General features: G+C 42.7%; 1 protein-coding gene across 2 annotated transcripts in view; it reads right to left on the reverse strand.

The window, feature by feature from the left end:
- ETV6 (ETS variant transcription factor 6) overlaps nt 1-12,560 on the reverse strand; it is a 123,661-nt gene that overhangs the window by 7,176 nt on the left and 103,925 nt on the right. The window lies entirely within an intron of this gene.

Genomic DNA, 12,560 nt, shown 5'->3' on the forward strand with positions numbered 1-12,560 from the left:
CTTCTAAATGCTAAAATGGATTCTTGTCAGCCTGTCTTTCTATTCCTGTTGGTCTGTCTGGGGCTGGCATGTGTTATAATGGGCATGATGACATGGGAATATAAAATACTTTTTGAGAAAGGATATGAGTAACACATTTAGTGAGCACACCTGAAATGGACAGAGATTTTCAAGTTATTTTCCCACTTCCAAACTGCAAAGAGTATCTCTGACACCAGTACTGTCTCTAAAACCAGAGTTTAGTTTGCCAGTGCCCTTGCTTTATTCTCTCCCTGCCAGTCCTACAAAGAATAAAGCATTTTGTTTTGAAGAGATGGCATCTGGCAAAAATCACAGGTTCCCATTCTGGCTGAATGGTCACCTCATCCCTGACATCTCCAAGAGGAGAAATGTGAAAGGCAAGAGACAAGACTTTTTGCTTGGAAAAACCTTCTTTTCATTATAATTTTACACAGAAAAAGATTTTCCACAGAAAAATGTCCATCCCCATTTGGGATTTTTCTAGGTTTTAATTTAAAAAATTAAATCTGGGCACAAGTCTCCTTGGACTAAGTGAGAGGTCTGAAAACTGAAGTTGAATTCTACCACTTGAATTTCTGTCATCTCCCCCTCACAAACTCACAAAACACAATTCTTCCATTGCCTTTCTGTCAGTGTTTTTGCACACACACACACAAAAGAAAAAGCTTATTTTTTACACTTCATTTACGATTCAAGACAAGGGAGATTATATTGCTCTTCTGGTTTGTGCCTTTTAATATTATGGGAGGTTTTTAGATAAAAGGGTAGTAAGGCCCTGCTTAAATGGTTCTTTGACACAGGTGCAATCCATTCCAGAACTTTTTCAATGCAAGAAGTGTATAAAAATGTCTTTTTTAGTGCAAGAATCCTTGGAGTCAGCTGGAGGGATGGTGCTCCAGGCTTTGTCATATTCTTGAATGTTCAACCCAGGGCAGACAACCTCCAATTACAGCATGTTACAGATCACATTTACAGTTCTGCAGAGATATGATTTACACTCCTCTTTACTTTCACCTCATCATTTGCAATAGGCAATGTTATTTTTAATCTCTCTCTCTCACATTCAAACACAGACCCTGGGCCCCCTTCTGCACAAAACCAAAGAAGCACACAAAAAATCAACCTGAGATGTCCAGGTGGAAATAAGGAGAGCTTCAGATGCTAAGAAGAGCTAGGATTCAAGCGCAGAATTTGAGATTTTTATTGTTCAATTAGTTTTTAGGATGGATTCAGGCAAAGCTTGACTATAAATACACTTCAAATGAGAGAAACAGATCTGCATCTTGAAATCTTCACAAGAAAAATCATAAGTGATCAAGGGCCCCATCCCATATTCTCAACTGACTGAGCTGCTCAGACTTGCAGAGGTATTTAGTAGGCTGGTGGAACTCACAAAAAACCCCAACCACCCAAGTATCTGAGACTGCTGTTTGCTTCAACAATAAAACTGAAAATCCTTGAAAACTCTGCTTGGTTCCTACAACCACATAAAAACTTGATTTCAAACCATATGGCTGTCTATCAGCAAATTTAGATAGATGACTCAGTTGCAGTAATTTACTGAGCATCAGGGCAACTGTGGCAATTGTGTCTCAAGGAAATAGGAAACAAAAAGCATTAAACACCAGTAGGAAAGATTCAGGCTCACTGCATTTCTTCTCCCCAGAGCTGAGAGCTCCAAGCACAGAGTTTGTTATCTTGGAGCAGCTGATGCTTTGCAGCACACTTCAGCTGTGTATGAGCTCTGCTTGCACAGGACCTAAAGCAGCTTCCTTCCTTCTTGGGACACCTTTAGAAACTTGAGCACAGGCACTCAAGGGTTTTTTGTTCGTTCTTAACCACAAATGGTTGCCCTATACATCTTTCTCCACGGATTGCACAGTAAAAAATAAGAGGTGGGGAGGGTTCTCCCTGACTGACAGAGGATCACTAATTAAATAATTTACCAGTAGAGACCATCTTTAACAGGACATTAGAGACAATGAGTCCAGGCTACCTGGGAACTCTTAGAGCTTGGATTACAGCAGAGCCCATCTGCAAGCCTGTGAAATTGGTCAAAACCCAAGAAGAGGTGATGCTAGAAAATGCTTTTAAAAGGAGCTTCTCTGCTAGGAAAAGAGGCACCTCCACAAAAGGCTGCTGGAAATGACAGACAACATGCTCAGGCACAGGGTGGGATTCTTGGGCTGCCCTGTGCTGGGCCAGCAGTTGGACTTTGATGATCCTTGTGGGTGCCTACCAGCTCAGGATTCTCTATGATTCTGTGATACAGAAAGCTATATTTTCCAGGAAGGTCAAAAGTGTGATGTGTATTTTTAGGAAGGACAGAGGAAATGGAGAGAAGGACTTGTACGTGGCTGGTTGTTTTGTAAATGTCAATCACTTGTATGAGGGAAGCCTGGATGGTGGAAATGACTCCATGAAGATTCCATCTCCTCCTTGGCTGTCAGAAGGCCCCTGAAGGAGCTGCTGCATGAGGGGTGTGTGTTGGCTAGTGAGTAACAGCAAAAAGCACATGGATGTTGCTGAGGCCAAGCAAGTTTAAAAGTGTGGGAGATTCAATCAGGCAGTTGAGTCAGGGCTGGTACCTAAATTGTTTGAGCGTGCTGTGATTTCCTGCCTTTTGGCTAAAATAAGCTTACTTAGAAAGCAACTATGCCTCCCTAGCACAGGGAAACATCATTTCCCCCTAGCACACACAAACTTTTTTTTTTTTTTAAAGTGAACTCAGATGGTTCAACTTTGTACATTCTGCAGCTACAGAGATTTAGCTGCAGATAGAGCTGGGACTGAGAGGCTTTAAGGTGATGTAGTTGAGGGTGGGAAGGTGGAGTGGTGAATGGTCTCATCAATGTGGAAATGGCTCCTAAAGACTGGCACTTCCATGCCCTACCATTTTCTCAGCTGTAATACTGAGCAAGTCTGAGCTGTGTAATTAGCTGGGAATTAGGGCAAACTGCAGCTTCAAATGGAGAGGTATGGCTACAACCTTCCTCCTGCAGCTAATGCTTCCAGAGGGACTTTTACAGTTATGTACAGGGTAGTGATAAGGTGTAGAGTACTTAGCTGTTCTCAAATTGTCTGCCATAAGCACTGCCCTACATGTGCAAGAGGCAGCAGTTTCCCACTCCTCCTAATAAAAACCATGTTATTAGTAATTGATTAGGCAGAGTCTTCTGAACACACCTAAAGAATACCAGCATATAAATACTTCCTAATAGCTATATGATAGTAATAAATATCCCTTAGAATTGAAATACCATCTCAGAATGATCTGTAAATGAAACATTATGGATCTTAGGTTCCTCATATTTTGATATTTGTCCAGCCATTACAAATGACTTCTCCAGTATCTGGAGATTTGGCCGAGGTCATCTTTATGTTACAGTAGTGAGAGGTCTCACATCTCTGCTCTCTGGGACTAAATAATGCTGTTAACAATATAGCCATATGCATGCTAAAGACCTCTTTTGTTCAGGATATAACATTCTCCATCACTGAAATATTCCTTAAAGCACACACTCTATCTGAGCCCTCTCTTGTTTAAATGGGACCCATGGTGCAGAGCTGGCTCTCTTCATGTAGTAACTACCAAAACCCTCTGTAACCACAGAAATGTTTTGTGAGACCCACCCACATCTTGCACTGGAGAGCATTATATAAAAAGTGTTTGATCTGGCTGATGACTGCCTTGGAGCCCAACATGGCTCCACACAGGAAGAGATGCCAAAGGAATGTTGTCATACTCCCTCTGACATCAGCTGAGGCCTTACCCCTTGCTGTGTAGGTTAGCCTAAAATCTCTCCAGCATGATTATCATTTGACTTAAATGGTTCTGTGATTTCTACCAGCTGAAGAGTTCCCCAAGCTCAGCCCCATTTATTTTACAAGCTGATTTGTGCTTCAGCTGCCTTTGTTCAGAGTGAAGCAAACAATGGCTGTTCACAACTGAAACTCATGAACAGAACCCTGGAAGTTCTCCGGCACTTTAGTTTCTCTAAGTACACCCAAAGTGTGTGTGAAGACAACGTAGTGATGCTCACAGTGTCAGAAAGATGAACTGATATAATTCACGGTCACTGGAGCTGGGGAAGGGCTTTCAGTCCCAGAAAGTCTCTGACCTTGGGAATGCCACTGTCAGAGTCCTGGGAATGGTCTGACTGAGGAGTTTCCTTAACACACATGCTGCAGGAGCATTGTGCTGTATTGCTGTCCAACCTCATGATCTATCTAAGACATGTTCCTTTAGCAGAGAAAACCAAAAGAAAAAAGTAATCAAGTCTCATAGTTAAGGTTTGAAATGGCTCTGAGGCCTGGGGGAGCACTGACCAATCCTGAGATGGAGCATCCTGGTCATCAATGTCTGTTAATCCATGTCCAGGTCACTAAGGGAAAATAGTTTTCTTTCTGTGAATGTTGCTGCTGGAAGCAGGATGGTAAGCTGGTACAGTAAAGCCAATGTTTTTTTTTGTGGAGAAACCTCTTGACAGACAACTGTTTGTTCAGCTCAGTAAATTCAAGCTGGGGCTGAGTAAAGAGGTTGCCAGATCACACAATACAACAGTTACATGTTGCTTCTGTCTTGTACCCAAACACTAAGTGGGAGATCAGGCAGAAGGAGAGAGGAAACCTGAGACAGTCATGCTGCTAACAGTTGTACTGTGAGGTTGTAAAAATAACAGAGCAAGATGAGGCCAAGCTCTGTCTTTGGCAATCAAAACTTGTACAGGGAAGGAGGATCCAAAATATACCTCATGTGGTTGTAGAAAAGAGCACTGAAATCACAAGGAATGTGTAATCGATGGATCACAGACCATTTGATAGATGAAGACTTTGAAAGCTAAAGACAGTTGTATCTGTCTTTACAAAAAATACTGTATTTTTTGTATTTTTTCTTCCTCTCCTCTTCTTCTGCTCCATCCCCCCATCCCCACCACATAGATGGGCATTTTCAGTGTTATCTTCAAGTGCTGTTCTTTCCCTGCTCCTCCACAATGGCAGAAAAGACTCCTGCTAAAGAAACCTGTCTCTGATTCTCCTGTGGCTTTTCCTCACTTTACTACTAATGAAAGGCAATGACTGGAAAAGAAATTCAGTCTCTGCCTTTTCATATGCACTTCTTACAAACACTTCACAACCCCTTTGACATCAGAAAACCAGCCAAACACATTAATGATGGGAATTTAACAATTAAGAATGATGTTTTACCTTCAGAATTGTACTTTAGAGAAGCTGGCAAAAGCAGGAATTACTTAGTTGCAGCAAAGGCATTCCCAACAAGGGTAATAATTTTTAACCCCACAATGTGAGAATCTCTACTATCTTCTGACAGTTCAGTCTTAGGTTTAGACTTCTGTTTTTTTCCAAACAGAAAAAAATTACTGTCTATAATAGATTGCTTCCTATGAACCTCACTTCTGTGTTCTCTCAGAAAGCCCAGAGTACTGTGGGAGGTGTGAGCATGGTTGGAGGACACAGCTCCTGGTTTGTTCCCAGGAAGTCCCTCCTGAAGGGACTTCATAAGCCATAAACTGGTGATTTCTCATGGGTCCCTTGCCAAAAACCGAGATGTGACCTTCCCCTCTTGGGGTTAAAACTCCACATTGAGACATGGCCAAACCCTTCCCTTCCCTTCCCTTCCCTTCCCTTCCCTTCCCTTCCCTTCCCTTCCCTTCCCTTCCCTTCCCTTCCCTTCCCTTCCCTTCCCTTCCCTTCCCTTCCCTTCCCTTCCCTTCCCTTCCCTTCCCTTCCCTTCCCTTCCCTTCCCTTCCCTTCCCTTCCCTTCCCTTCTCTTCCCTTCCCTTCCCCTCCCCTTCCCTTCCCTTTCCGGAGATGGAGAACACCCTTACCCGTTTAATGTTTGCATTTTAAGGAACATAAACTGATGTGTGTTCTTGTAAGTGATTGGTATTAAAGCCAGATTTAAACAGGCCTGTCTCTGGAGACAGTGAAGTGTAGTGTCAACACTGTAAACAAACAGTGTTCTCTCCTGGTTTAACTAAGAGGATTCAAAGTGATCCAAGTTTGCTTTGTAGAAGAAAATCTGAATTACTGAAACTCTAGCCTGAAGGAAGTGTGCAGTACACAGGGAAAATAAGGGACCTGTTTCCATTAAAAGGCAAATTTCTTAAAAGAGAGTGTAACATCCTGCTGACCCCAAGGGATGCTTGAGGTACTCTGAAGCCACTTATCTGTCTAGCCATGGGATGTAAATGGGTGCTACAGTACAGTAATGAGAAGAATGAAATCTAAACACCTGAGCTTTCCTCTGGCCTGGTCAGTCCTGGCTTTTGAGCAGACCTAAATAAGCCCAGACTGCAATTTCTGCTCCTGTAACTGTGCAGTAGGAATGAGACAGCTGTGAAGCAAGACACTTCACATAAAACCTACAACCACCTATCCAAGCCATTGCTATTCAGCCATTGTTTGAGCTTGAGTGTCATTAGTTAAATTTGGAGGGAAGGCCCACTTTCATGCCCAAATTAATTGTTAATGCCATGTTAAGAAGACTCTCAAGGTTATAATGAAAACTCCTATGAATATGAGCTCTGTGAGCTTGACTCTCATCCACACTTCAGTCTCTCCAGCAGTCTGGCCTTCCACAGGGGTTCCAAGAGACATGGCATGTAGTGGAAATGTAAAAGTTACATTTACATTACATGCCATGTCTCTTGGCATGGCATGTAATGTAAATCTACATACATTATCATTGTCATATCCAAATGGAAGTGACAGGCCAGCATTACACCAGGATTTTCATGTTCTTGCAGGGCTCCAATCTGTCTGCATGAGCTGCTGCCCTACAGGAAGGAAGGCAGTTCCCTGGAAAACAGCTACTACCAGAACTTCTACCACTTACAGCTTAGAACTGCCAAAGTGAACCAGTCCTTTGCCTTTCTCTAGGCTGCCAGTCTGGAAATTGCCCAGCTGCTGCGACCATCCTGTCAAAGCTGCCCCCGAAAGTCTGTGTGTCACCAGAGCCCCACCAGCCACTTCTGTGCTGTTCAAGAATCCTGCTGGCTTCATCACTCATGACAGTGGAGAGGACAGCCTTGGCGCTCTCAGGTGGGTACACAGGTAGCTTCCAATGGTATTAGCAATGCTATGTGCTGTCCTGAAATCAGCTGTGTGTTTGATACACCCCAGATGTGGCTTCCCCTCCTGCTGCCAGGGCACTGCTGCCTCATGCTGAGCCCGGTGTTGACCAGCACCCCCTGTGCAGGGATGCTCCCCAGACATTTCTCTCCCCATTTCTATATGTGCCCAGCACTGCTCCACCCAAGGTGCAGAATCTATCAGCTGGAGCTGTCAGTATTCATCCCATCAACCACAGCCCAATGCTCCAATCTATAGAGACCCCTCTCCAAGGCATCTTGTCCCTCAAGAGAGCCAACAGCAACTCCCCACTTTGGTACCATCAGTAAAATTGCTAAAGATGCATTCAAGTTCTGCATCCAGAATGTTCAAATACATTGAACAGGACTGTCCCCAGAAGTGAGCCCTGTGGAACAGCCCTGTGAAACACTGCCAGCCAGATATGGCCCCATGCACTACAGCCCCCTCAGCCGTGCCCTTAGATAGTTCTTTACCCAGTGTACTGGGAACCTGCTCATCCCACAGCCATGCAACTCAACTCTGCTGTGAGTACAAAAAGCCTTCCTTAAAATGCAGAACAACTATACCCACCACCTTCCCTCAATCCACTAGCTGGGTGATCTTATCATGCCAAGATAGCAAACTAGTTAAAAGAAATTTACCTTTGTGGCTGTCTGTGCCTGATGTCTGCATTATTCTTTAAATGCCTTTTAATAGTACCCAATATTAACTTTTTCATCATTTTTTCCAGCCCTTCTATGAGGGCTAATGGTATCAGCTACAAAACCTGTAACTAAGTTGTGCTTTGATGCTGGTTTTCACCCTCTTCACTACAGAGGCATAACTGTTCTTTGCCTCCTTTCCCACTCTCCCTCCCTACCATCCAGCATATACCATTGCATAGCAAACTGTGCCTGTACACTGTTTTGTACAGAAAGAAAAAGAAACTAATGTGTTGTAATAAATAATAAACCAATGTGGTGCATTTGCCTAAAGGATTTTGCTGGTGTATGGGTAAAAAAAACCCTAGAAGATTATCCTATGATGTGACACAGTTGTAAATGTCCCATGGACACATCTGGAGCAGACATGGGCGCTGGGGCTCTGGTCCTAGTAGCTAAGTAGTGAGGAGACACTGCTGAGGTGCAGTGGTTTGAAGTTTGGTGTCTTCTCATGTTTAAACTCTAAATGTCTATTGTTACAAATCTGACAGCTCAGTCAGCTGAGCTTTTCTTATCCTCATTTAAAAGCTTTCCAGCCCAACTCCAAAGTATAAACAGAAAAAAGTACCAGTTGATTTTCACTTTTTTAAAGCACTGTATTTGTGAAAGGGGTATTCCAGTGTCCCCTCCTGTCTTTTCCCCTCCTAGACAAGTAATTTTTTCAAACAAAGGAGGAGAATCCATGGTTCTGTTCCCCCTCCAAACTCTATCCCCACATAAAACAATCAAACCCCTTTGGAAAACCTGCCCATGCTCAGAGCCTACACCCATCCCAAGCCCTGTTTTGCAGATTTCAGCAGAATGTGAGTCATTCATGGCTGATGGGCTCTTACCATGGGACTACATTTTTGGTTTTGGCCATCAGACTGTTTTTATTGAGATGTCACTTACACATGCCTTGCCACAGGTGCACGGGGTTCATGCTACACCCCTGTACTCTCAGGATGTGTGGCACACTGAGAGGCTGAGGTAAACCAGGAGCAAGTCTGGAGGCAGCCCTCTGTCACGACTTCAGCAGGGCAAGAATCCTGTCCATCCTCATTCCAACAGCAGCCAATGGCTTTATGGCCTAACCAACACAGTGGCAGACAATGTGCCTCCCAACAGTTTAAACATTGCCTGGCTTTTCCTCAGACTCCTGAAGGGGAAGAGGCAAATCCAGCAGCTCATAAAGTCAGATACAGCCCAGTTGCTAAGGTAACCCAGCTGATAAGAGCAGCCGATAGATAACACCAGGCACAGGACTCAGCTGCCTTCAGATTTCAGCATGTTGTGGATTAGTGAACAAGTCTTTCAGTCCTAGAGCTGCTTCAGAAAAAGACATTGGGAGCTGGAAATCTCAGGGGCCTCAGTTCAGGGGCCATTACAATCCAACCAGAGAAGCAGTAGCTTGTACCTGCTCAGCAATATATTCCCCCTCAAAAGAAATATCCAGAATTGTATTAGTGAGTTTTAAGAAATCAAAAGTGAGGTAAATAGCACCATGCCATTACCTTAATTTGGATGTTTCTAAGATTGTTTGAATGATGTTTCATTCAACCTCTATGTGATAAAGGTTAGGATGAAACCAACCCTGTTATAGTTGGATAATCCCATAACTGCCTCTTGCACCTTGGGGAAGTACCTTTTACAAGATATCAAAGCCCTAAAATCCTTGATAACAAAACCTTCACAGTCCTAGGTTCATGGGGACTAGAATTTCCAGACTGCAGAAGGGCTAATTTGCTAACTTAATCTTGATTTAAACTGCAATTGTGAAAAAAAAAAAAAAAGAAAAAAGAAAAAAGGTATCTATTTTCACCCCACGGGGAGAGATATCCTTGGAGATAGTTTGTGGGGAACCAAGATTGACTACTGAAAAAGAGTAAGCCATATATAGAATTCCTGCTTGCTAGAGTCCAAGTTAGGACTTGACTCCCAAAAGTGTTGCTGCTTTAAATTAACAGTTCCAGTATGGAAAATTCTCCATTACACTTCTCTGCTGAACTCCCCTTTTGAGGGGAGTTTTTAATATTTTTCATATTTTCACATGCTGTTAAGTAGATGATGCCTGAATTACTTTGTTTATCCCTTGCCTGGTGCATTTACAGGGGATGTAAACCTGCTTCTTGCTCATCTCAACATGGTGGCCTCCAGTTCTGACAAAGTTATGCAAAAGACTTGTGCGTATTGTGTTGAGAAGATAGCTAACCACAATTTTCAAAATCAAGTCTAGCCAATAATGAATAATATATGTGACCTTAATGAGTAATATAAAGATACTTTATGCCTCCAGCTTTGCTAGAAAAGTGTTAAATGGCCTTAGATGAAAAGATAATAAGACCTTCAACTTGAAATCCTTTGTTGTACAAGGCAAAGTGCTTTACCAGTAAAATTAATATTTTGAAAAATGGTATTACATAAAAAGGTAGGAAACATTAGTCAGCCAGTGAGTAGAGGTCATTGTTTTGTCTGACAGAAAGTCCAGAGCTTTATTGATCGACCTCCTGAAAAGAGAGTTTTTGTGTATAGCAGCAAGCAAAAACATTATTTTCTTTCTCAGCACCAACTAATTGCATGCTGCATTTAAAACCACATTCAATCTACAAGTAAACAGATTCATGAGGCTGTTAGGTGCCTTAAGTCCAGGGAAAATTTCTGTACAATATAAAACATCTGAGCTGGGAACAGAAGATGTTCTGGAGCACTGCCTAAGGTTTTAATCAGCAGCGTACCAGGCTTCCCTAGCAGCTCCTCATCACTATCTCCCCTGAAAATCACCTGCATCCAAGTGGTTAAGCCATAAGAAGTCAAGGCTCTTCTCACCAGGGTAAACAGTTGACTACTTAGCTCTGGCACTGGACTCTTGGTAAATCTTCTCATTGCCCAACCCATCAGTCATCCTCATCAAGAAAACGGAAGTAGTGCCAGTGATTTCTAAAAAGCCCCTTTGAAGAATTTATCTGCATTGATGTACATTTGCAGTTTAAGAGCCATGTCTCACACCTTTCATGGTCTCTCTCACACTGAAGTGACAAGCATGGCTGGTCAAGCACCTCCATGTTAACTATGGCAGTAAAGATGAGGACACTGAGATGAAAAATACATTTATGATGACATAAAAAATAAAACACTTATTGGCAAGAGCTGAGAGATGGGTGGGAAGCAGGTAGAAAGCTACTTTCTTTCTAGGGGGCCTAAGTATGCTGCCATTGAATTCAACAGCTCCAGTGAAGTTGACATCAGGCATAAAGCATGGGTTGTCTAAATGCTTGGTAGCAATCCAGTTTTTATCACCTTTAAATTAGCTGTGAGCTCTTTAGAGGGTGTCTCTACAGTTCAGGGGCCATTACAATCCAACCAGAGAAGCAGCAGCTTGTACCTGTACAGCAAATGAGGCATGAGAACTTTTACAATTAAAGGACTTGGGCACCGATGGAAGTACACTGGCCAATTTATCAGCAGCAATCAAACCAATCTAACCAAGAGCTCTGTAATTCCCCAACCCTGGGCCATAAAACACTGCCCTCATCTGAACCAAATGCTTGAACACACTCCAGGTTTTTCTGGCATTAAATAATTCACCAGCTTTTTCAGGTATGCCACCCTTGCTTGTGGGTCTCAGCCAAAACATGGATCTGCAGGAGAAAGCACCTAACTCTGCAGGTTTAGCCTTTGGAAAACATTTTTCATGGCTACATATACTTGCCAAGCAACTGTGTTAGGCCCAGATTTCCAAGGGCTTGGGCTCTGTTGCCCTGCAAACAACATAGGGATAGAAAGGACATGGGAATTTACTGGGGCTGGTGTCACTGGACCCACTGCACAACGTGCAGAAACTAAAGATTACCAACTATGTAAGAAAATTCCTAAGAGTAAAGTAAAAAAATTACACCACCACATACTCCCCATATTTTTTCCTACATTTATTTCAGACTATGGTTTATTCTTAAAGAATGTTTTCCTCTGGAAAATAAAAATTAACTGCCTTGATCTCCCAGTAACACTTTCTGGGAAGGAAATCTCCAGTGATGCGACCAGTAGGGTATTTTCTCTGCCATAACTTTAAGTATATTTATTAACTTGCTGAGAATTTTGTGCGTAATGAAAATCAAAAGGAGAGAGACGAATGTCAGCCTGGCAAAAATGTCAAAGGATTAATTTCTGTAACTCATCTTTCTGTTAGTGAGAGGATCATGGTCCTTGCTGTGCTTGATCTTGACTAGATAGTAAGATATGTATCTTTGGAATTTAAAGGAGCAAATCTTAAGACAACAGAAAATCTTCCTCATTAAAACTGAAGCAGCACCACATCTGTAACAAATTTAAGGCATGTAAGGACAAAAAAGAACAAGGTGTTTGTAGCTCTGTGGACATGTGCAATACCTCACAGGAGCTGAGGATCACATCAGGTCACTGCTGACACAACTGCATGGAATCTTTCTGGGTGTGGTGTGTATTTGCATCTCTCAAAAGAAATTGGTTACTGGGGCATTCAGTGTATTTCTGAAGTGGTTGGATTCCTCTTCCCCCTCTCCCTGTTTACAGTTCCCTTTGGAGTACAAGAAACATTTTCTGTAACCTCAGCTTCCTGATTCAGTGGTTGTGATGTCAGTTATTTACGATAACAAAAGTGAGACAATGCCTGTGGTTTGTGTGGGACAAAGCCAACCTCGTTTCTGTAAAAAGGGACAGTCCTGATGTGAGAAGCCCAGGAAAGGCTATGAAGTAGGACTCCGAGGT

This window comes from Molothrus ater, chromosome 5 (assembly GCF_012460135.2).
Source record: "Molothrus ater isolate BHLD 08-10-18 breed brown headed cowbird chromosome 5, BPBGC_Mater_1.1, whole genome shotgun sequence".
In the NCBI taxonomy this organism is placed as follows: domain Eukaryota; kingdom Metazoa; phylum Chordata; class Aves; order Passeriformes; family Icteridae; genus Molothrus; species Molothrus ater.